Source organism: Ailuropoda melanoleuca, chromosome 8 (assembly GCF_002007445.2).
Source record: "Ailuropoda melanoleuca isolate Jingjing chromosome 8, ASM200744v2, whole genome shotgun sequence".
Taxonomy (NCBI): Eukaryota; Metazoa; Chordata; class Mammalia; order Carnivora; family Ursidae; genus Ailuropoda; species Ailuropoda melanoleuca.
The window spans coordinates 54927131-54950336 of NC_048225.1; the positions used below are offsets into that span (position 1 = coordinate 54927131).

The window sequence follows — 23206 nt, forward strand, 5'->3', positions numbered from 1 at the left end:
TTTCTCTTAGGTAAATTAACTGTTTTTGTTTGTTCCTTCAGTTAACTCTTGGCAGGGACTGTGTCCTAGTCATCTTTAGAGTTTTAGCTCCTGGAGGGTGCATCACAAGTAGTGAGTGTTTAGTTTTTGTACTGAACCTAGTAAGGTTAGATGGCAAGCCAGTAGTATGATATTCTAATAAGGAGTGAGGTGATATGTGTTTTTCAGATGTAATTTTTAAATTTATTTAGAATGGAATTTAGAATTTAATTGGATTGATAAAGGTTTGGTAATGATGATGGTGTATAGCGCAAGGTTCCGAAGTAGAAGACAGCAAGAGGGTATATTCAGGAGTTGGCACATGCTTTCAGTAAAAAATATATTTTTTTAAAGATTTTATTTATTTACTTGACAGAGATAGAGACAGCCAGCAAGAGAGGGAACACAAGCAGGGGGAGTGGGAGAGGAAGAAGCAGGCTCCCAGCGGAGGAGCCTGATGTGGGGCTCGATCCCATAATGCCGGGATCACGCCCTGAGCTGAAGGCAGACGCTTAACCGCTGTGCCACCCAGGCGCCCCAGTAAAAGATATTTTAGGCTCTGTGGGTCACATGTGGTCTTTATTATTTCTTTTTCTTTTCCTTTCCTCCTTTCCCTCTCCATCTTCTTCCTACTTCTCCTCTTTCCTCCTCTTATGTTTCTTTCTTAACTTACAGGCTATCAAAAATCAAACTTTAAGTTGTAGAATATTGAAGATTAAAGAGATTAAAGCAAGTTCATATTTCTTGTTTTATTTATTATAAAATTTAGTGCCTTGGGCAGTTATGCATATCTTCAGTGTAGAGAACAATTATACAGAAGCTTTTTTTGTCAAACTACTCTGTTTATCTAAAAGTTTCACATTCTTTTAAATGGGCCACTGATCTCTGTATGAAGATGTTGTAGGAACACTTGGGTTTATAAAGCTCCAATACAACTCCCCCTCCTCCCTCTATTTAAGCAGGTATCTGTGTCCTTTCAGAATATGCCTATTTTTATGATGATATAGATTGTGTTTTTCTTAGATATGGACATTTTCTTTTTAAATATTTATGTTGTTTTATTTTTTTTAAAGATTTTATTTATTTACCTGAGAGAGAGCGAGAGCACGCACAAGTGGTGGGGGATGGAAGACAGAGGGAGAGGGAGAAGCACGCTCCCCACTGAGCAGGGAGCCCGACAGGGGGCTTGATCCCAGGACCCAGGGACCATGACCTGAGCTGAAAGCAGGTGCTTAACTGACTGAGCCACCCAGGCACCTTTATTTATTTGAGAGCGAGAATGCGAGCCAAGAGTTTGTGGGGGGAGGAGAGAGAGAGAGAGAGAGAGAGAATCTCCATCAGACTCCCTGCTGAGCGAGGAGCGGATCCCATGACCCTGAGATCATGACCTGAACCAAAATCAAGAGTCAGATAGCTCAACTGACTGAGCCACCCAGGCACCCCAGGTACGGACATTTTGAAGGAGCTGTGGCTGATAGATTTTTTACAGTAAATTTCAATCCCTGGCTGACTGAAGATTAAGATCTTGATTTGCCTTCCGATCATGTCCTTCAAGCTTGACAGTTTCTGCTGATGCTCATATTTTCTAGCCTTTGTTTTATCATTTTCACATATCCTAGTTTTTTGTTTTTTTTTTAAGATTTTATTTTAGAGAGAGCACATGCATGTGTGAGTTGAGAGAGGGCCAGGGGGAGGGGTAGAGGGAGAGGGAGAGAGAGAATCTCCAGTGGACTCTGCACTGACTGAGGAGCCCAACATGGGGCTCGGTCTCACCACCCTGAGATCATGACTTGAGGTGAAACAAAGAGCCAGACGCTCAACTGACTGAACCACCCAGGTACCCCACATATTATAGTTTGTTTTCTTTCTTTCTTTCTTTCTTTCTTTCTTTCTTTCTTTCTTTCTTTCTTTCTTTCTTTCTCTTTCTTCCTTCCTTCCTCTTCCTTCCTTCCTTCCTTCCTTCCTTCCTTCCTTCCTTCCTCCTCTCCTTTCCTTTCCTTTCTTTCCTTTCTTTCCTTTCTTTCTTCTTTATTTGACAGAGATACAGACAGCCAGCGAGAGAGGGAACACAAGCAGGGGGAGTGGGAGAGGAAGAAGCAGGCTCACAGCAGGAGAGGCCTGATGTGGGGCTCGATCCCAGAACGCCAGGATCATGCCCTGAGCTGAAGGCAGACGCTTAACTGCTGTGCCACCCAGGCACCCCTACATATTATAGTTTTCTAACGTGCCCTTCTCCTTCTTTCATTTTGAATTTATAGCAAAAATCTCTGTCTGTAAATATAGTTACACTTCTGAGAACATAGTTACAGTATTTTACTTGACCTGTAGTGCATAGGTGTGTCACGTTGCATTATTTTCTTTAAGGATGAAGAAATCAAGATGCAAGAGGGTAATTTGACTGGCCTTAGGACTAGTAGGGGATAAAGATGCAAAGACAAAAGGAACCCAAAATTTGAGTATCTGTAATAGATAATGTGCTGGGTATTCTCTCTCCCTTGTATAATTTAATTGTCACATTTACCCTGTATAAGGTATTGTGCCTGTTTTACAGAAGAGGAAACTGAAGCAACTGAGGCTTGTAGGGATAAAGTAGCTTACATTTGGTTTCATGGCTAACAAGAGAAGAGAAGCTTCTGTTAAAAACCTGCTTTGCCTTGCTCCAAGGTCTTCCCTGGTTTTAAACTCTGAGGTCAGTATTTTTCAACCTACTCAGATGAGTAGTATTTGGCTACACGTTAGAATCACCAGAGGAGCTGTTTTAAAAAAAAGAAAAAGAAAAGACATGCCCAGTTCCACTCCAACCAGTGCTAACAGAATTTCTGTAGATGAGCCCAAGGTGAATTGTGTATGTGTGTATATTTATATAGAACATAGAAATTAAAAAGAAATTGTATTGAGTGGAGGGGGGGTGGGTGAAACAGGTGAAGGGGATTAAGAGTATATTTATTATGATGAACACTTAGTAGTGTATAGAATTGTTGAATCACTGTATTGTACACCTGAAACTAATATAACACTGCATGTTAATTATACTGGAATTAAAAAATAAATTGTATTGAGATGTATGTAACCTTTGTAGAAAAAAGTGCACAGAAGGTATAACCAGCACTCAGATCAAAAAAGGGAACATTACCCCTTCCTCCAATGTAACCAATATTCTGACTTCTAATACCATAGATTATTTTTGCCTATATGAGCTTTTCATAAAGGTATGACTGGCTTTTTTTGTGCTCAACTGTGATTTATTTATGTTCTGTGTGTAGCAATAGATTGTTCCTGCTCGTTATATTAGCAGTAGTTCTCAAACATTTTAGTATCTTCACTCTTGCTAATTATTGAAGACTACAGAGTTTCCTTTGTGGGTTATCTCTATCAGTATTTGCTGTATTAAAAATTAAAACTGGGGGCACCTGGCTGGCTCAGTTTGAAGAGCATGCTACTTTTGATCTTGGGGTTGTGAGTTTGAGCCCCACATTGGGTGTAGAGATTACAAAAAAAACAAAACAAAACTGAAATTTAAAAAGTATTAACTTATTTAAAAATATCAAACCTATTAAATATTAGCATATTTTTATGAAAGTAACTCTATTATCCTAAGTCAGAACTATTAGAAGAATAATATTTTACATTTTTCCAAATCTTTTTACTGTCTGGATATTTATTTTTTATTATTATTATTATTATTGTTATTTTTAATTGGAGTATAGTTGATACCTGACTGGATACATATCTGCTTCTACATTCAATGTTTTGCAATTGATTGTTTTGTATGTAGTATATAAAGAAAAATCTAGTCCCACATAGATATGTGGCAAGAAAAGGAAGGACTGTTTTAATTGCCTTTTTAGATAATTGTGGAGATTCTTTTTTGATACTACACCAAAACTTGACAACTGTTAGTTTCTTTCTTTCTTTCTTTTAAAGATTTTGTTTATTTATTAGAGACAGCCAGCGAGAGAGGGAACACAAGCAGGGGGAGAAGGAGAGGAAGAAGCAGGCTCATGGAGGAAGAGCCTGATGTGGGGCTTGATCCCACAACGCCGGGATCACTCCCTGAGCCGAAGGCAGACACTTAACCACTGTGCCACCCAGGCGCTCCTGACAACTGTTAGTTTCTTAAAGGTCCATTATGTTACAAAATCTGAAACTATATCAGTGAGCTTTTCGTACTGTGTTACATTAAAATTCATCAGTCTGTTTTGTGCTGTTAATGGATCTTGTACCTGTGCATGATTTTGTAGCATTATGCATTGGTCATTTGGAAAATATTGGTTTACTGAGTTAGGCAGATCTTCTAAATGTTGATGCATATGTCAGAAAAATCACATTAGTTAATATTTCCACCAATCTTATCAGACAAGTCTTTTCTAATTTTTGCTTGAAAGCTCAAATTTTAGCGTTGGCAAGAAATAGTGACAGTTGTTTTCCATGCAGTGAGACTCACATTGTTCATTTTTGAAAAAATGTCTACTGAACATCGAAGTCTGAATAATCATAGTTTGTCTGCCAGTTGTTCTTTCAAGTAAAAATGGTGTTTCATGAAAAAAGCTGCTAGTTCAGCTTGAAACTTAATTGCACGAGTGCTTTAATGCTTTTTTTTGAGACAATTCTTGTACTTTGGTATGCAGGAAAAGTGCTTTATGTGTACTCTGCATTTCATCACAGAATATTAAAAAGATGTCCAGTTAATGATTGAGATTAATAAAATTAATCATTTTTGTGGCTTTATCAAGAACATTCGTTAGTGAAACTAAAACTAGTTCTCTTTGGCATGGTTATGAAGAATGTAAAGATACTATTACAGTTTGGTGTCACTGCCTTCATTCAATACAAGATGGTATATTTTTATTTATTAGTATGATTATGTTTCCAGGCTTTACTTTTTTTTTTTTTTAAGACTTTATTTATTTATTTGACACAGAGAGACAGAGAGTGAGAGAGGGAACACAAGCAGGGGCAGTGGGAGAGGAAGAAGCAGGCTCCTAGTAGAGGAGCCTGATGTGGGGCTCGATCCCAGAGCACCGGGATCACGCCCTGAGCTGAAGGCAGACGCTTAATGAAGGCAGACGCTTAACGACTGCGCCACCCAGGCGCCCCTCCAGGCTTTACTTTTCTTACTGGGGGAGTAGGTGGTTTTGTTAAACCTTTACTAACAATACTGTTTGAAAGCCAGCATGAATGCGGTTGGTTTTTCCTTGGGTTAATAGAACCAAAATACTTGAGTTGAACAGTTTCACAGGTTTGTCAGGACGTTAGAAAATCACTGGGCTTGGTACTTATTCCTCACCATCTTTTGGTGAAAGAAAGGTATGAAATGGCCTTTAAAGAACTGAGCATAACTATGCGTAAAAGTGGTTCTCTGGGTTATTTAGTCTTCCTACCCTTAACCTGGAGAATTTGCAATAGGAAAAAAAAAGATGAAGATGAAGCAGCTTCCAAGTACTGTTGTTGCATAATGACTTGGGTTTTTCACTGTGATTGGGCAGGGGAGAGTGGAGGAGGTAGGTTAGACAAGTTGTAGTGCTGAGCATTGTTTTACCTTTCTGTCAGCACACTTGAACAGCCTGGAACCTCAGTTCTGAGGGGAGAATGAACATTCATTGTGTGTCTACATTGTGCTAGTCCTTTATGTATGTTGTCTTATTTAAACTCGCAGTTATCCTGTAGGGTGGTCCCTATTTTATACAAGAGAAAACAGGCTCAGAGATATGGAAGCTGCTCAGGCCCAGAAGCCAGTAAGTAACTAGCGTGAAATTTATTCCCAGACTTTTCTGTCTCCAAAGCCTGCCTCCCCTTTAGCCAAGTGTCAGTGTAGGTACACTGTCTCCTGGGTGGGAGTTAGCATGAAACTCTCGAATAAACTTAAAACCTTTGAGATGAGGTCTAGATTCCCTAGTATGGTATATAAGGCAATTTGTTCAGTAACCTCTCCCTGGCTCCCTCTTGACTGTCATTTATTGTTTGCCTCTCCTCCTGCCTTACGCATTTTATCTCCAGTACTAAAGAAGTGTACGTTGTTGTGTTTGCAGTTCTCCAGATGTGCCACGCCTCTTATTTCAGTGTCTTTGCACTTGCTCCTCTTTGGGCCTGGACATCTCTTGGTAAATCTTAATTGGCTTAACTCCCGCTTGGACTTTAAGGCTCAGCTTAGGAGTTAACCTTTTCTAGAAAGCTTTCCTTGACCTTTCCCAGGTTGAGATTGGGTATCCCATCTCTGGGTTGCTCTGATTGTAGTTATCTGTTTGTTATTTATTGATTTCCTCCACTTGCAGGGAGCAGGGATCTGATCACCCTTTTTCTCAAGGGCCCATTTTTTGGAACTTGGGCATCAGTAAGATCTTATTGAGTGAATCCATAGTTTCAGTCTAGTCTATTAGCAGCTGTAATTTCCCAACCAGCTGCATTTACTCCATATTGTTTTAGGCTGAGTTTTTGTGGAATGGCTTTTCTGTTGTGGCCATTGCCCTCCNNNNCCCCCCCCCCCCCATTGTCTCTACTTCGCTCTCATGCAGCTTTCCTCTATTCTCTCTCTGTAGTTGGATCAATGGAGCTGTGTATACAGTAGGCATGTAGATACTCAGAACTTGATTTGTGAGAGAGCCTGAATCTCACTTGAAATGAGTCAGGGTTACATTGGTAAATGAAGAAGTTGGGACCTTTTGATGGCTTTTCTAACTCTTGGTTCTTTTTTGTGCTTCCGGGTTTCCTCTTTATTAACCTTTTGGTCAATTTTAACTTTTAGATAACATAAAACAAATGCTATAAAACTATATTTTATCAGTGCTCAGCTTGTGCGTTTGATTTTTTTGACCCTAAATATAGGATTTGAGTTATCAGTTATGGTGGTGGGATAATTGAGACTTTAGGAAATGTAGGTTTATGACTGCCTTGTTAAGCCCTTAGTGGTTCCTGACAGGTGATTTAAATTATGGCTTCCAAAAAAGCTTTTGCTAACTAAAGTCTTAGTAGCAGATAAAAATAATTGTTTTTGGATGCATTCATTCAGTATGGGTGTTGCGCTCTGTGCTAGGTAGGTTCTTTTTTTCTTTCCCTCCCTCCCTCCCTCCCTCCCTCCCTCCGGGGTTGAACNTCCCTCTTTCCTTCTTTCCTTCCTCCCTCCCTCTGTTTCTTTCTTTCTCTCTCTCTCTCTTTCCTTCCTTTCTTCCTTCCTTCTTTCCTTCCTTCCTTCTCCATGCCCAACGTGGAGCCCAACATAGGGGTTGAACTCACAACCCTGAGATCAAGACCTGAGCTGAGATTAAGAGTCAGATGCTTAACCAACTGAGCCCCCAGGCATCCCATGTGCTAGGTAGGTTCTGATGATACACAGAGATGAGTAGGATGTGGTCTCTGTCTCCAAGGGGCTCCCTGATGCAAGGGAAAAGGTATAAACAAATACGGTACATTCAGCGTCTTATAGATGCTGTAAAATAACTAGCAGAGAAGGAGGTGTTAGTACCTTTTTCAGGGAAGAGTTCTTGGAGGAGTAGACACCTGAGCTTATTTCTGAAAGAAGAGTGGGTCTGGTGTGTGGAAGATTCTGGATGTCTATAGAGTCAGAAAAATCTCGATTTGAACTCCAGCTCACTTACTAGCTCTCTGACTTGGGGAAATTTGTTTAAGCACTCTGAATTTCAGTTTTTTCCCCCTGTAAAGTGAGAATAATCATGTCTCTATTTATGTTTGAAAGTTGAAAGAATTTAATACATGAGAAAGAACTTCATAAATGTTCTATACAAATATTATATCCTGGTTTTTGTTTTTTATCCTATGATAATAGTAGTTTGACAGATTGGAGCATCAGTTTTCTTACCCAGCCCAGAAATAAGTAAGAAAAAGACTGGGTATATTAGTGTGTAGATGTCATTTTTTTAAGTACTAACACTATCGGTATCATGACTTAGAGCAAAGAGTTTAAGTCTAGAGTCCACAAAGCTTTGGTTCTGTGATATTATGGAAGATACTGCTTAAGATATTTAAGGTGTGGTCTCTGAAAAAATATTGAATGTGGTTCTGAGTGGCTTGGATGGCAACAAGCCACAGTGGGAAGAGCTCCATTTCTTGTCGGAAGACTTACGTCTCTGTCAGCTTTGGAGTTTATTTAACATTTCAGAATTGCATTTTCCTCATCACTAAAGCAGAGAAAAATAGTAGTTACTTTGCAGACTGAGAATTAAGGGATAAATTGGGTAAAGTGGACACCATTAGCCTTGGTTTAAAGTTTAGTTTGTAGAATATTTAAAAATTTTTTTCCTTTTAATACAATAGACTTTTGTTGAGAACCTTGCTTTAAAGAATAGAGGGAACTTTCTCTCATTTATATTGTACTAATACTAATAGTATTTTACTTCCTTCTTCTAATTTATTACTCTGAATAATTTTGCAAGGTGAGTTTAAATCCCAGCTCTGGCACTTACTGGCTTTGTGACCTTCAGAGTTACTTAATCTTTCTGTAACTCATTTTATCCATCTTTGAGGGAATATAGTGGTATTTACAGTATATAGTTGTTAGGATTAAATGAGATAATTAGATAAAGTGTTTAGTTTGGTGTTTGGCATATAGTTAACAATTTCAACAAATGATAGATTGTTATTATTACTTTCATTTTATAAGTGAGCAACTGAATAGAGATTTAGCAACCTGTCTAGATTCACTTGTAAGAACCAAAGATGGGATTTAGTCCAGTTTGGGTAATGCCAAAACCTTCACTCTGTCCTTTTACCAGGCTATGTTTTGTAATTAATATTTCATTTATATGGAAATGTATTATGAGGTACTGTAGAGTGTTTGGAAAAAAATCTGTTACTCTTAGGTACTTAAAACTTTCTTTCAGTGTTGTTTTACTTATAGTTTACATAAACTCCAAACAAAATTGGTTAGGGAAAGAATTCCTTGGCCTGGCTTCCCTGTGATCAGACACAATTTAAGGGCAGATATTCTGGTTAGTGAAAAGTGGTTGGTAGTTACTAAAAAGAACAGTATTTTTTTTCCCTCCTAAACAGCTTTATTGAGGTAAAATTGACAGTGAATGACAGAAATTTAATATAGTATGATAAGTTTTGACGTATGTATATACCTGTGAAACCATCACAATTCAGATATGAATATGTCCATCAGGTCCCAGAAGTTTCTGGCACCCCCTGTGTAACTCCTTCTCCTGCTCTCCCTGATCCCCCATCCAAGCAACCATTGATCTGCTTTCTGTTACTGTAGTTTAAAGATGGTCTTAGAAGTCAGTCCAGTCAGGATTCAGATTCCTGCTCTGACACTGTACTATTTGGACATCTTTGGAGAATTTATATCATCTCTCAGCCTAGTTTACTCATCTGCAAAATAGGAATGCTACCACCTGTTCAAAAAGACCATGAGGAGGATAGGAATAGTGTGTAGAAAGAGCCTGGCATGGTGTCTGACACATAGCAGCCTTCAGTCATTGGAAGTCAGTATCACCAGCCCAGCTTTCAATTAGTGGTCCAGAGTACATTTAGGAATTCAGAGCTCCAAAATGCTTTTCTATCACCTTAAACCTTGTCCCCTCCCACTGAATGAGCTTTTAACAGGAACGTTAAGATTTGGACAGCTTGAGGCCCTAAAGGGCTTTTGGTACTCTGTCCTTCCCTCCTTCATGCCCAGTGTTCCACATGCTATTAATTACGAACAGATGTTCTTCATAAATAAGCAAAGAACTCCACAGAAGATTTTTGAAGTCTTAATGCCTATGTTTAAGTCTGGCATTGTGATAAAGCTCCATGAGCAATGAGCTTGTAGTCAGAGTTCTGAGTTTTAGTTTCCATGTTGCCTTGGGCAAATCATAAAATCTCTCTGAGCCTGACACATAAAGTTTTCTCACATATAAAGTTGGGAAGGATCATACCACACAAATTTGTTGAGAAGATTAAAGGAGAATTTTGAAAATGAATTGTATGATGAGGTTTTAGTTCGTATGCATTGTCCCATGACTGCCTTGCATTGTTAGAATTTTGTAAAAGGCTCAGGTAACATTTAAATGTGATGTCTTACAGTTGTTTTTTTTTTCCAAAAAGTATATTTTATTAGGTTTTACCAATAGCACAAAAAAGCAAAAACCAAAGGTTAAAAGTGCTTAGAATTTAAAGTTAGAGAAACTTAAGTTCAAATCTTATGTTAGTAGCTGTGTGACCTTGAGCGAGTTATTTAATTTCTCTGAGCCTAAAATTTTTACCTGTCAATAAGGGATTTCTAGTCTGCCTCAGAGGGTTGTTGTGAGGATTATAAATAATGAATGTGCAGTGGTTGGCATATAGCAGATGCCCTGTGATGCTAGTTTCCTTCCTTCCATTTCCAAAATTAGTAGATTTGTGGAGTTCAAGTGAGCTATTACTGAAAGGATTACTTTTGCTTTCCTCATTCCTTGATGCAGTTTGGCCCAGGATAGCTGTTAGCTAACGTCTCAGATTTCTCATTTAAGTGTGGAAATGAAGTTGGAAGTTTATGATGCTAGCCGTTATTGTAAAGGGATTTTCCCCCCCTAATAATGGGAGGAGCAGTGCCATGCTTTTTGTATTTTCTCATTAATTCTCCTTGCTGTAGCTGGAGATACTTTATACTGTGGGAGTCAGGGAAACCAGGGGCCATTTTCTTGTCTTTTCTGTTTGTGTTTATTTGGGTTGGAGAATTGTCTAAACGTTTCTCAGTGAATAAAGTGGATTTGATTAGTTCAGATTCTTCCTCCTGGGCGAGCTCAGGAATGACTTACTGGGGGTGGGGGAACAAATAGAAAACTGGTGAGTTCTGCTTGTAAAGTTGTCAGGGTCTTTGAGTTTGGGGGCGGTGGAGAAGAGTTGATTCTCTGTTCCCCTTTTCCCCTTCAGAGCGTTTACAGCGCAACACAAAGGGAACTTTAAGATGGAGGTCTCCATTGTAATTTCCTAGAAATTGCTGCTTCTGGTAACTGCTCATTCAGTTTGCATCTCTTTGCTGCAGTGGATGAAACAATGGGGACAATAAAGCCATTTATCTGATAGCTGTAGCCTCAATGGGATGTTTGTTTTAATAATGGTATAATTTGCAGGGCTCATAAATTGTGATTTTATTCTCATGGAAATAACTGCCCGGTGGTATTTGGATTCTCAGGTCTCCTGTTGTGGATAATTTCACTAATATTCTGGCTGACAATTCCCTTTATTCTAGACTTTGTTTTAGATTGTTCAGGCTGGTTGAGTAATTAGCCCGGTGCAGAGCCAATTTTCTTTAGCTTGGGGCTGGCAGGTGGTTACTAGGTAACTAGAGGATCTTCTGAACAGGGAAGAAATTCTGCTTAGGGATTCAGAGAGAAATAGCTGAGTTTGGTTTTGATTGTCATCGTTTTTTTGTTTTGTTTTTTTTAAGGTTTTGTGTATTTGGTGGCAAAGTATCTGGATGAAAAGAAAAAATTTAAATTATCTGAATATTTTTCATGCTACCAAACATCCCATTATTTTTGGAAAATCATGTTGGAGTTTTTAATTTTCATCTACATGTTTTTGCTGGAAACATATCCACAGAGGGCAAAGGATGATAATAGCTACCATGTGCTAGACATTGCTCTGAGGTGTTTTAAATCCATAATCTCTAAATTTTAATTAGAACCCTGAGAGGTGATACTGTTTCTGTTTCACATAAGCAGAAACTTAAGTTTGGAGAAGTAACCAAATTAAGGTATCTCAGCTAATAAGTGGCAGGCAGTTTACCAGATTAAAAACTCATGCTAGGTTTTTAATTATAGTATAAGATATTCTGAAGCGACATTTAAGTTTTTGTTAAACTCTTAGATCTTATAGCAGTTGGCTCAGTAATATACATGAATTAGTACCTACCATCAGATTCAGATCGATCAATCGATCGATCGATCTATCTGATTGTTCTTCCTGTCATCTTACCTTGTATTACATCAGTAAGGTACCTGGAGTATTTTGATTATCTTACCAAAGTTAAAGGCCTTCCAAACATAAACTGTTTAAGAATGCTTTGAAAGGGACCAAAGCATGGTATAATCAATCTCTGGAAATAGCCTTAGATTTGGAGTTTGGGGACTGGGTTTTTATTTTTATTTTTAATTTTTTTAGAGAGGAAGGCAGGGGAGGGACATAGGGAGAGAGAGACTCTTAAGCTGGGCTTGGAGCCCTCCCTGGGGCTCGAGCTCACAGCCCTGAGATCATGACCTGAACCCAAATCAAGAGTTGGGTGGCTTAACCAACTGAGCCACCCAGGCACCCTGGGGACTGGGTTTTTAAATCTTCCCCCTGCCACTTATTGGGCGATCTTGGATAAATCTCTTAACCCGCATTGGCTAACCCTTAGCCCTTGGATAAGCCTCATTTTGCTCATTCGCAAAATAGGGATACGATACCCATTTACTAGGAATAGTAGTGTTAATGTATGTGATAGTGCCTAGTACATGCCAGTAACATAGTAGAAGCTCAATAAATGTCGGTTTTCTTCCTTTAGACTAACTCTAGGAATAGTGAACTATTGAATAATTTGATGTTTCTGTTATTATTGACTATAGGATTTATTAAAAGCTGGCTGACTTCTAGTGCCACTATGTTACATTTTATGTTGATGCTGTTAAATTGACAGTTCATTTTTCTCGAGGGACTTGCTGCCCAAACTAGGTAATTTGTTTAAGGGACATATAGCTGGTTCATTGTTTACACTTGGTGAAAAGAGTGAGTGCATATGTGGTAAGGGCATTGGATTTGTGATCACACAAACTTGTTGAAGTTCCATCTTTGCCGCTTCCCAGCCAAGTTTCTTGGGACACCTGACTTTCTCTGGCTAAGATTTGGGATAGGGATAATAAGAGCTGATCTTCTCATTTGTTGTGAGGATCAAATGAGATAATAGATGTGAAAATGCCTTTTAAATTGAAAAATGCAGGGCACCGTGTGGCTCAGTCAGTTGAGCATCACATCTGCCTTCGGCTCAGGTTATGATCCCAGGGTCCTGGTACCGAGCCCCACATCCAGCTCCCTGATCAGCAGGGAGTCTGCTTCTCCCTCTCCCTCTGCCCTTCCCCCCTGCTTGTGCTCTCTCTTTCCCTCTCTCTCTCAAATAAATGAATAAATCTTAAAAAAAAAATTGAAAAATGCTGGGTGAGATAGTAATTATGTGACTTTCATAGGTTAGGTGGGGCTTAGTAAGAATTCAGTATCATTTTAAGAGGGAAATTTCACTTGAACTGTAAAAAGGAGATATTTTGATGAGTTTTATGTTGGCTTTTGGGACAGTTGAAGAGAAGAGGCCAGAATGAGGTCCTTGAGCAGAGAAAGTATTGGGTGAATGAATGTAACTAGATGATGGAGGTGAGAATGGGGTGGGGGTGGAAGTACAACTGTGAGGCCGGCCAAGGGGATTTAGAGAAGAGCTTAGATACGAGGTTTAGGATCTTGGTCTAATCTTGATCTATAGAGCAAGGAAGAGGGAGGCTCCTTGATTAGGAAAATTTAGAACACTAGGCGTTGTATGGAGAATTGGTTGAAAGAATAAGGGTGTTGGTAATGGCTGTAGTCTCTCTCATGAGGACACTCAAGTTGAAATCCCAGTTTTAAGTCTTCTAGGAATATGCACAGAAGTTAAAATAGATTTTGTTTTGTTCCTAGCTCTCCCTACCCCCCACAGGTAAGTGTGTCGGTGTTTGGGGGCAAGTTCCAGGTGAATCTCGTGCTTATTGTACATGAAGCGATTGGTGGCTCTCAGGTGAGCACATTGGCATACTTTCATTTAAAAGAGGTGCAGGTGGCTGACAAGTGGGGGATCTCTCTTCACAGACTGGAAAGCTTAATTTTATGTAGTCATATTCAGGTTATTTCTTCCCTGAAAATTGGTTTTGTTTACAGCGTTTCAGTAATGCAGATGATATTTTTCCTAAGTGGAACATCAACCAAAATTTTTAATGTGTTTAATTATTGATGTGTCTGAATGCTGCAGTGTATTGGTTGAAGATTTTTTCATATGAAGAAAGCTCTGGATTTTGGTGCTGCACCAGGTTTATTCATTTTTCTTTCAGGGGCATGTCAAGTTTTTTGTTTTTTGTTTTTACTACAAGTGACTGCATTATGTTGGCTGGGTCATTGCCTTTACTATTGGTTATTGGGGTAGAGTATTTGTTGTACAGGAGAGTTTCAGAGTCTCCATTTTATTTGATTATAAGTACACATTTAGACTTCTTTCTTCTATTCTGTCTGCTAGTATGAAGTTGTTGGCGTGATTAGGTGGGAGATGGATTTCCATAGGCCCCATTCAGAATCGGTGTGATTTACTTTATCATATTAACTTCATATATAATAGTGTCAACTGGTATTTGCATAATTATTTCTTTGTTAAGTATTTTATGTTATGTAATATTTTTCTTTTTACTTACCTGTTACTTGCACCAAACTGATAGCTCTTTGGGGCAAGACCATGTATTTTTTCATCTTTGTATTAACTGTATTCAGTACAGATCTAATGATGATGATGCTAGCTGACACTATGCTGTATGTCAGGCATTGTGCCAAGTTCAATATTTATTTTAATCCTCATTATCCCCATTTAATTGAAGAAAACTGAAACTCAGAGAGAGGAAGTAACAAAGTCTCGTGACTAACAAAGGGACGCACCTGTGTTTAGAACTCAAGCAGTCTGGGCAGACAGCCTCTCCCCTGCTGCCGTGTCCCCTGCTCCCTTGCGGTGTATTCAGTAAACTTGTATCCCCTTTCAAAAAAATAAAACAAACAAAAAAGAACTCAAGCGGTCTGACTTCGGAGTCTATGTACTTAACCTCTACACTATATTTTCTGAGAAACAGCTTGTAAGAATATATAGGTATATGTAAAATGTGTTATCTATCTTATTTGAGCCTTAAACCTCTGTGAAGCAGGTATGATGCTGCATCCATTTTATAGGTGGGGAAGAGTGAAGTGAATTAGTTATACAGGTTATACATTTGCTATATGTCAGAATCTGGATTCCGAATCTCACATCTCCTGACTCCCAACTCCTGTATTTTTTCCCCTCAATCATACTATTGCTGTTGGTTAGAGCTACACATCTGTATTCTTAGGAATGCACAGTAATCTTTTAAGATATGGAAAATAGATTCCTTTATCTGGAATAAATGAAGATAGGCAGCCTTAAGAAACATCTTCCTGGGGACACCTCTGTGGTACAGTCAGTTAAGCGTCTGACTTTTGGTTTCGGCTCAGGTCGTGATCTCAGGGTCGTGAGATCGAGCCCCGCATTGGGCTCTGCGCTCAGCGTAGTCAGTCTGCTCCTATTTCTCTCTTCCTCTGCCCCTCCGCCCTGTGCTTTTGTGCATGCTTTCTCTCTCTCAAATAAATAAATCTTAAAAAAAAAAAAAATCTTTCCGTGTGCCTTTCTTTTCTAAATCCAAGGAGCAAAATTCCCTGGTAGTTCGACTGAGAGCTTCTTGAAAGTAGATAGGACAACTCTGTGTATGTGCATCTGCACGTGTGTGGACGTGAGAGAGAGAGAGAGAATTTCTTTTCCTAGTACCTGGTGCAGAGCATATTTTCTGTAAAGGTTGCTGAACGCATGATTGCAAGAATTTATGCTAAGTCTATTACTATTAAAGAGTGATGATACTAAAATTGCTAGTTTACTTTGGTATCATGCTTTCACCTTTGCTTCATTCTTGGCCACTATTTGATTCTGTTTGAGAATTACAGTAACTAGTATAGTAATATATTATGGTATATGTTAATATAATACAGTAATTATAGTGGCATTTAATATTGCTAAGCCAGTATATGGTTACTATCTATAATAGAGTCTTCATGTGAGAGAGGGATTGCGGTTATGCATTTGTAACCCTTGAAGAAGCCATTTTTCTGGTGTTGTGCGGACTTAATTATACTGGACACTTTTGATTGCCTTGTCAGGTTCTTTTCTTTCCTTTTCTTTCTTGTGTGTTTGTGTGTTTCTGTGAAGAAGATGTGACCGTGGCAAATTAGTTTTCCAGTACTTCTTTAAGTTTGCATCTTAAATAAATTGAAGTGATGCTATCTTGTGACTTCTCTTTTTTACACTGAAATATTGACATTAAAATAATAGTAGACTAGCTCAGTAGTATATCATTAGAATATTTAAAAACTCTGGAACTTCCTAGGCCTGGAAGATATCATCATCTGCTCCACTCTCCCTCTCTCCTATATTACAGAGAAGGAACTGGAAGCCCAGGGAAGTCAGTTGATTTGTCCAAGGTCATATAGTTTGAAAATGGAGAACCTGAGACTAGAACCTAGGTTTCTCTACTTTTTGCACGACACGCTCTTTTTCCTTTGGAAGCTATTACTTGGTCAGTTTTGAAACCAGATATTGCCCTAAAGGTGATGTCACATGGCCAGAGTTACAAGCTAAAGTGTATTGGCTCATCTGTCCTGCATATAAATAGTGTGGCTTTTGATATGAACATCCTAATAGCAACCAGTTCCATGAATGGCCTCCTTCCAGGTCCTTGGGAAAAAAACTGGTTTTTCTTCATTTAGCTTCTAGGCAAGATCACATTCAAATAGTCATGTCATAACCTAGCTACTTGGTTTCCCAGGTACATTGCCCTGAAGTATTTTAGGTATGATTGTAGTTCAGAATGTTTGAGAATTCCTAAGCCTTTCTTCTTATTTTTGTCTGACATTTATGTTCATTTAAATTAACCCTCACCTAGGAATGTCATAAGTGACTCCTTTGTTCCAGATTGTAGATTTGAGTGTCAGGTAGTAATCTACGTATTACTGGATCTTTTAAGAGTTGTTCTAATGTGGAAACTGTATGAGGTCAAAAATTAGAATTTTCAATCTTGATTAGTTGACTACAGGCCTGGTCCTGCTCTGACAGTTGGCACACATCATTCCTCACTTTATGTCTGAGTGCACGTGTGCTTATGTATTCACGAATGTTCCCCTTTCTAGTCTTGAAGGTACTACGAATATCTAAGTAGATTTTTAGGGCCCTGAAATTTGTCTTGCACAGTTTTCTTGCAGGTTTTACAATTTTGGGAGGGTATATAGAGTACAGGATAGCCGCTGAAACAGACTAAAAAATTGAGTGGCTCAGGGGCACCTGGGTGGCACAGCGGTTAAGCGTCTGCCTTCGGTTCAGGGCGTGATCCCGGCGTTATGGGATCGAGCCCCACATCAGGCTCCTCTGCTGTGAGCCTGCTTCTTCCTCTCCCACTCCCCCTGCTTGTGTTCCCTCTCTCGCTGGCTGTCTCTGTCTCTGTCAAATAAATAAATAAAATCTTTAAAAAAAAAATTGAGTGGCTCAAACAAGATAGATGTTTATCTCTTACATAACAGTTAAGAGAGAGTTCTGTTATGACCAGGGTGGGCGGAGGTTCTGCTCCATGAAATCATCCAGGGATCCAGAATACTTTCATTTTGTTGCAGTACCAGCATGGTGTCCTCATCAGAGGACAAGCTTAAGACAGCTTATTAGCACATCCACCTTCTAGCTCATGAGAAGGGAGAAGAGAGAATAGAGGGCACACAGTAGCTTTTAAAAAAGAACTGGAAGTTAAGTATATCCTTTCTCCAGACATCTCATTCATTGTACTTAGAAACATGGCATACCTAGTTGTAAGTAGCACCGAGAAATGTAGCTTCCAGCTGAGTTGCATGTGCCTCAGATCTTGGCAGAAAATGAGGGTAGGGTTGTCTATACTGAAAGGAAGAAAGGGAAGATGGGTACTAATAGCAGTCTCTTCCACAGAGTCCTAAGTAGAAGGTAATAATAACAGAGCCCATTCCCCCATCTCCTATTCTGTTTAATACTCACCACAGCCTTTGAGGTATTTGATATAATAATCATTTTACTAACTGGAAAACTGATTGTGAAGTTTTAAGTGATTGGCTTAAAATTACATGATTGGCTTAAAACTGGACTTAACTCTCTTTTTGCCCAAACCTTCTTCTCTTGTATTTATATTTATCTTAGTGAATGACACCACCATTCTCTCAGTCACCCAAACTAGAAATTTGGAATTTCCTCATCTTCCCATACTTCTGTCATCACTAAGCGGTATAGATATTATCACCTATACATGTCTCAAATCTGTGCCTTTCTCTCCATTCCCAAAGCTGTTGTCTCAGCTCAGACTCTTAGCATCTCTTGCCCAGATAGTAGTCTTCATTTTTCTCTCCCCTGCCAGGGTCACCTTCCGTGACCTCCCTCTCAGCCTCACCCCGCCAAACCACTTGGCATCTCCAGGATTTAACATATGTTATACTGCCAAACCTTTACTCATGCTGTTTGTTCTGCCCAAATGGTCCTCCTTCTCTTCTCAACTTGGAATACACAGCCTAGTTTTATTTTAAAAAATCTAGCACCAACATCACTTCCTCTATAAAACTGTTGCTCCCTTTTCCAGGTATAATTGACTGTTTTCTCTTCATGTTTCTCCGCAGTTGATGCCTGTCATAGAACCTGTAATACTTCATTGTACCAGTTTGTTCTATGTCTTCCTTATACCATCAGCACTCAATATTCTGCCTGGTAGAGAGCCGCTACTCAATAATTGTTTGAATGAATGGAGTATGTGACAGACTGGTACTTGAATCTAAATCCTGTGTTTTTCTTATCATAATGACTCATCCTATGTGTGTACATATTTCTCGGGAGTTGTTTCCCAACACCACATTTGGAGATCTGACCTCCAGAGAACTCTTTTCTTTGGCAGTCAAGAGTAACCCTGCTTGAAAAGGGCTCTCAACAAATGGATGCTTTTGTGGCATCCTCATCACCCTGTCATGTGTTTAGAATTTACATAAACAGTTTAATTTGTAAGAGTCCATCTCCTTGAAAGGTCATACTTGGACCTTAGAATAATCACCCTTGTGGGAAAATTATTTTTCCCTTTGGATTTTGGGCATGTGCCCAATTTGGCTTTTATGCAGGTGCTGCTAAAAGCATTGTCTGTAATGTGCAAAATAAATATTGGATATTTGACTTTAGTTTTTATTAAGTCAAAGGACAAAAGAGGTTTGCTATACGTTTTGGAGGGAAGGTAGGCAAATTGGAAAAAAATGTATCCCCTTAAAGATAGTTTCATTCTTTAAATTATTTACAAAGTATGTGAAAATGAAAAAGGAATAGCTTCAATTTACAATTGATACAATTGAGGGAAACATGGTAACATCTTAGTGATGAGTGTAAATTCAGCATGGTCATTATCATTTCTGATCACTGAAACTCACTTATTGTGGATTTAAACCATCTGTTTTGGTGTTAATCCTTTAAAACTCAATTGGTAGATGTTAATGTGATAAAGGGTAATAAAGCTTGAAATATGGCAGTCATTTGGTCTGGTTTACTTTTCAACTAATTGCATGCAAACTAAGTGTCTTTGGGAAAGAGGGAAGGGGGGATTAATGCTGTAGTCAACTATTTTGATCTCAGCTTGAGCCCTGCACACCTGTCACTGGCTTGTGGAAGTTTTCCTCCGTAATTAAGAGCTCCTCTCTCATATTATTACTTAATTGGATGCCGCAAGAGCCTGGTGAAACAGTGGAATCCTCTTAATTGCATACCAGCTCTTAAAACAAATCACTGATGTTTAGTGTGGTATTGTTTTTATTATAAGCTTTCCTTGGAAACATTTTTGTCTTCAAGTCCCTATGTTTTGAAGCAGTGAGGCTTTTGCTCTTTATAAAAGTAGAAGTCATGTAATACTTTGAAACATTATTCCACAAAGTTAAAGAACATAGTAACTAACATTTACACAGTGCTTTACAATTTGACCAAGTGCTTTCCCTTGCTTTATATGTATTTCTTCTATAATAGCTCCATGAAGGAAGGTGTTATACTCATGTTTCCCATTTGACAGGTGAGGAATCTGAGGGTCAGAAAAGTGGTTTGCTCAGCGTTACACAATTAGTAAGTTGTGGATACCAAAGCAGACCCCAAATTCTTCCTCCTTTTTGGCGTATCATGCTTTCTCAATAAGCATAAACTGCATGTGTGGAGATGTCTGTTTTGTGGCATTTTCTTTTAACTTGTTTTGTCTTTTGATAATGTGGCCTCAGCTTAGTGTGTTTGGTACTTTTGTCTTTGAGCTTTCAACCCTTATAGTGGAAGAGGCAGCATGGTAGTGGGGGGAAGGGGCTAACATGCTGGAAAATGACAGATTGTCTAGTTCTATGTTTGGATCATGACTATATCTAGCTGAACATCTTTCAGTAGGGTTGGCAGGGTCTTTGTGGTTCTGCTGCTTGTGTGGACAAGGCCTTTACAGTGTATTTAAGTACTGAGCAGTTATCATAGCTGGTTTAAATGAGCTTCTGTGGCAGTCATCTCTATCGATGCTTTAGTACCATCTTCCTCTCATCCCTTTAGAACCTGCTATTGAAAAGGCTGAGAGAAGTCAGGAAACCTTGGTTGTGCTGTTGTAGCTGGGGATTTGCTTCCTGACCTGTTTTCTTTAGGACTGAGGTTGGTCAGTATATCACCTCTGTGAAGACTTCCCTGTGTACCCCAGGTAGCCTTAGTGCCTTTTTGTTTCTGAATGCCGTGACATTTTGTTCACATACGCACTGTGGCACTTATTACATTGTACTTCAATTATGTTTCCTTCTCACAAACTGTACCTCTAACTTAATACCAGACATCTGCACTTGCAGACCATTGCCCTAAACTCTGTCTTCCTGAGAGCACAGTCACAGGGTTCCTTGTAGTGGACATTTATAATTTGCTTCTTTAGCTTTCCCCTTATCTTGGTAATGGTCTCAGATGTTGGCTTTAGGAACCATACGTCCTCCCTCTTTTGCTCTGTGTGGTTTGGGTAGGAACTTTTTAGCTCTGGTGTATCTGAGCCAGGCCCAAGCTAACTAGCACATCATGTTCCTCTGGCTGCAGTGATTGGTTTAGGAGTAAATATATGTTTCAAGCTGGTCTAAACTGGATATTTAGGACATCTGTGGGAGCTACTACGAAAGACTGTCTCCCAATCTTATTGGACTAGAGGGTTGCTTCTAGAAGGACTAGAAACTGTTAAGCTATTTTACCACCATAAGAGGAGAGTCTGGCTTGTGCTAAAACCAACATCAAGGAAGGGAGAGTAAGAAGATGAAGATGGTGACTTTGAGTTCTGAATTGAGCCTCCTCCCAAGTCTTCCCTAATGCTGGGTTTCAGTTAATTAAACCGATAATGAGACTTTTTGTTTAAAGTAGTTTGGAGTGAGTTTTCTGTTATCTACAATGGAAAGAGTCCTAACTGCTGTGTTTCTCTTCCACACCTAGCATAGTGCATGGCCTAGAATCTGTTAAACGCATAAATGAATGATCTCTATGCACATTGACAGGAATTTTTTTTCTTTCTTGGTCTCAGTTTTTTTCTATAAAATGAGAATAATAATTTCTGCTGCCTGACTCAAGAGTTTTTGTGAGTTAATAGAAGGAAAGCTTTCTGGTTTCCTTCAGCACATAGTTTATGGCACACAATTTTCACCATTTAATTATATACTTGTATATAATACTTACCTTGTTTTCTCTCAACTAGATTGTATACTCTCTGAGAATTAGAATGCATCTATACCTGTTGTTTCCCGCCAGGGCTCAGCACAACATTGGTGGAATGGTGGGCATTCATGAATAGTTATTAATGATGACAGTAGTATCTACAATTTATGGTATACTTTCTTTAGGCTGCACATTGTGTAGGCATTCTACATAAATTATTTATAAACCACACTTAGCTAATAGTACTACTTAGTAGATAGCTATTAGAAAAGTAGTGTTGTCTTCAGTGGTTAGGTTATCAGTTAACAGGTGAGAGCACTGACTTTGTTGGTTGTGTTATGGTGGAAAATAGAGTGAGTGATCCTTCCAGAGCATATACTAGGAATGTTTGAGCATTCTGGCTTAGGTGAATGATAGAGATAAACGGTGAGTAAAACACCTGATAGGGATGAAGTGTTGATCTGGAATTGCTTGAAAGGCCATCTGCGAGTCTTGTCTTGCTTGGCAGAGTTTCATTGATTTCATCAATCCATTGCATCAGTATTAAATAATGAAAGATACAGAGTAGTGGCATTGGAAATTCTGGTCATAAGGGTAGTGTATAGTATAGTGATATCCTATTGAATAGCTTGGTAAATTCTTCCTCCCTAGTCCCTTGTGAATTGCCTTGCTAAATACGCTTGACTGGTACCCAGGGAATGTTTTGCCCAAGTTCTGGCAGAGTTACCCTGTTAGTGGGTAATCTTTAGTTCTTTATTGAGCTTTAAAGTTCGAAACCAGATTAAGCAAGAAATCAAATTAAGCAAGTCTAACTAGCGTTATAGACTTCATTCCGTGCTGGAAAACACTTTCACCTTGAAGCAGGACATCTGGAATGTAGACCAGGGTCTGAATCCGATGATACAATTTACTGAGGACCTGCTAGATGATTTGCATATGTTGTCTTTTATAATCTCCAAAAGAGCTCATCAGGGTAAGTATTATTCTCCCATTTATGATAAGGGTCAGAGAGATGAAGGGAAGTCATAGAGGAGCATGGTACTCTTGATCTCGGGGTTGTAAGTTCGAGCCCCACATTGGGTGTAGAGATTACTTAAAATCTTAAAAAAAAAAAAAAAAAAAGGAGAGAGGGAGAGAGGCCATATAGCTGTAAATATTCCCCTGTAATGTTTTGAATCACAGTCCCTCCTAAAATTGCAGCATTGTACCTCAAGAACAAGAATCGTATAGGATAAGAAGATACTTAAACTATCCAAAAAAATTTTTATTGCCCAAAGTGAGTAAAGTACCACTTTTTATCCCTTAGTTAAAGATACAGATATAAAAATAAAGTCACTTCAGTAATGAGAGGAAGCTTGTTAAGGATCTTGGTTTATAGATTTTTTTTTTTAAGTGAATGGCTATGCCATTTTCAGTCCTATATGCCATAATTTTAATATGCTTGTGAGGATATAGTAGGATTTACCAAATTTGTATGGTCTTTAGTATATTCATTCCACAAACAATTTAGAGTAGCCTATAATAATAACTTAATAGACTACTATAAAAATTATTTAGTTCTAATTAAGCTAGAATAATATATGGGTCTCCCCACTTGCTGTGGGTGAGTTACAAGTTTACCTCTGAATTTCCTGGAAGCCTAGGAGAGAAAGAGGACTTAAAAGGAGAAAATAAAACATTTCTTCTGGAAAAACAGTTTAACATTTATGAGTTTATCCT

General features: G+C 38.8%; 1 protein-coding gene across 13 annotated transcripts in view; it reads left to right on the plus strand.

Moving 5' to 3' along the window:
• Window positions 1-23206, plus strand: part of FAM168A (family with sequence similarity 168 member A) — a 171498-nt gene that overhangs the window by 8910 nt on the left and 139382 nt on the right. For 2 of the 13 annotated variants that reach the window (XM_034666368.1, XM_034666375.1), the window contains exon 2: window positions 13639-13657. The exons of 10 other annotated variants lie outside the window; for them this stretch is intronic. The gene's annotated coding sequence lies outside the window, so the exon portion shown is untranslated. Of the gene's footprint in view, window positions 1-13638; window positions 13658-13719; window positions 13736-23206 lie in introns of those variants that run through there. One more of the 13 variants, XM_034666370.1, reaches the window with a different exon arrangement.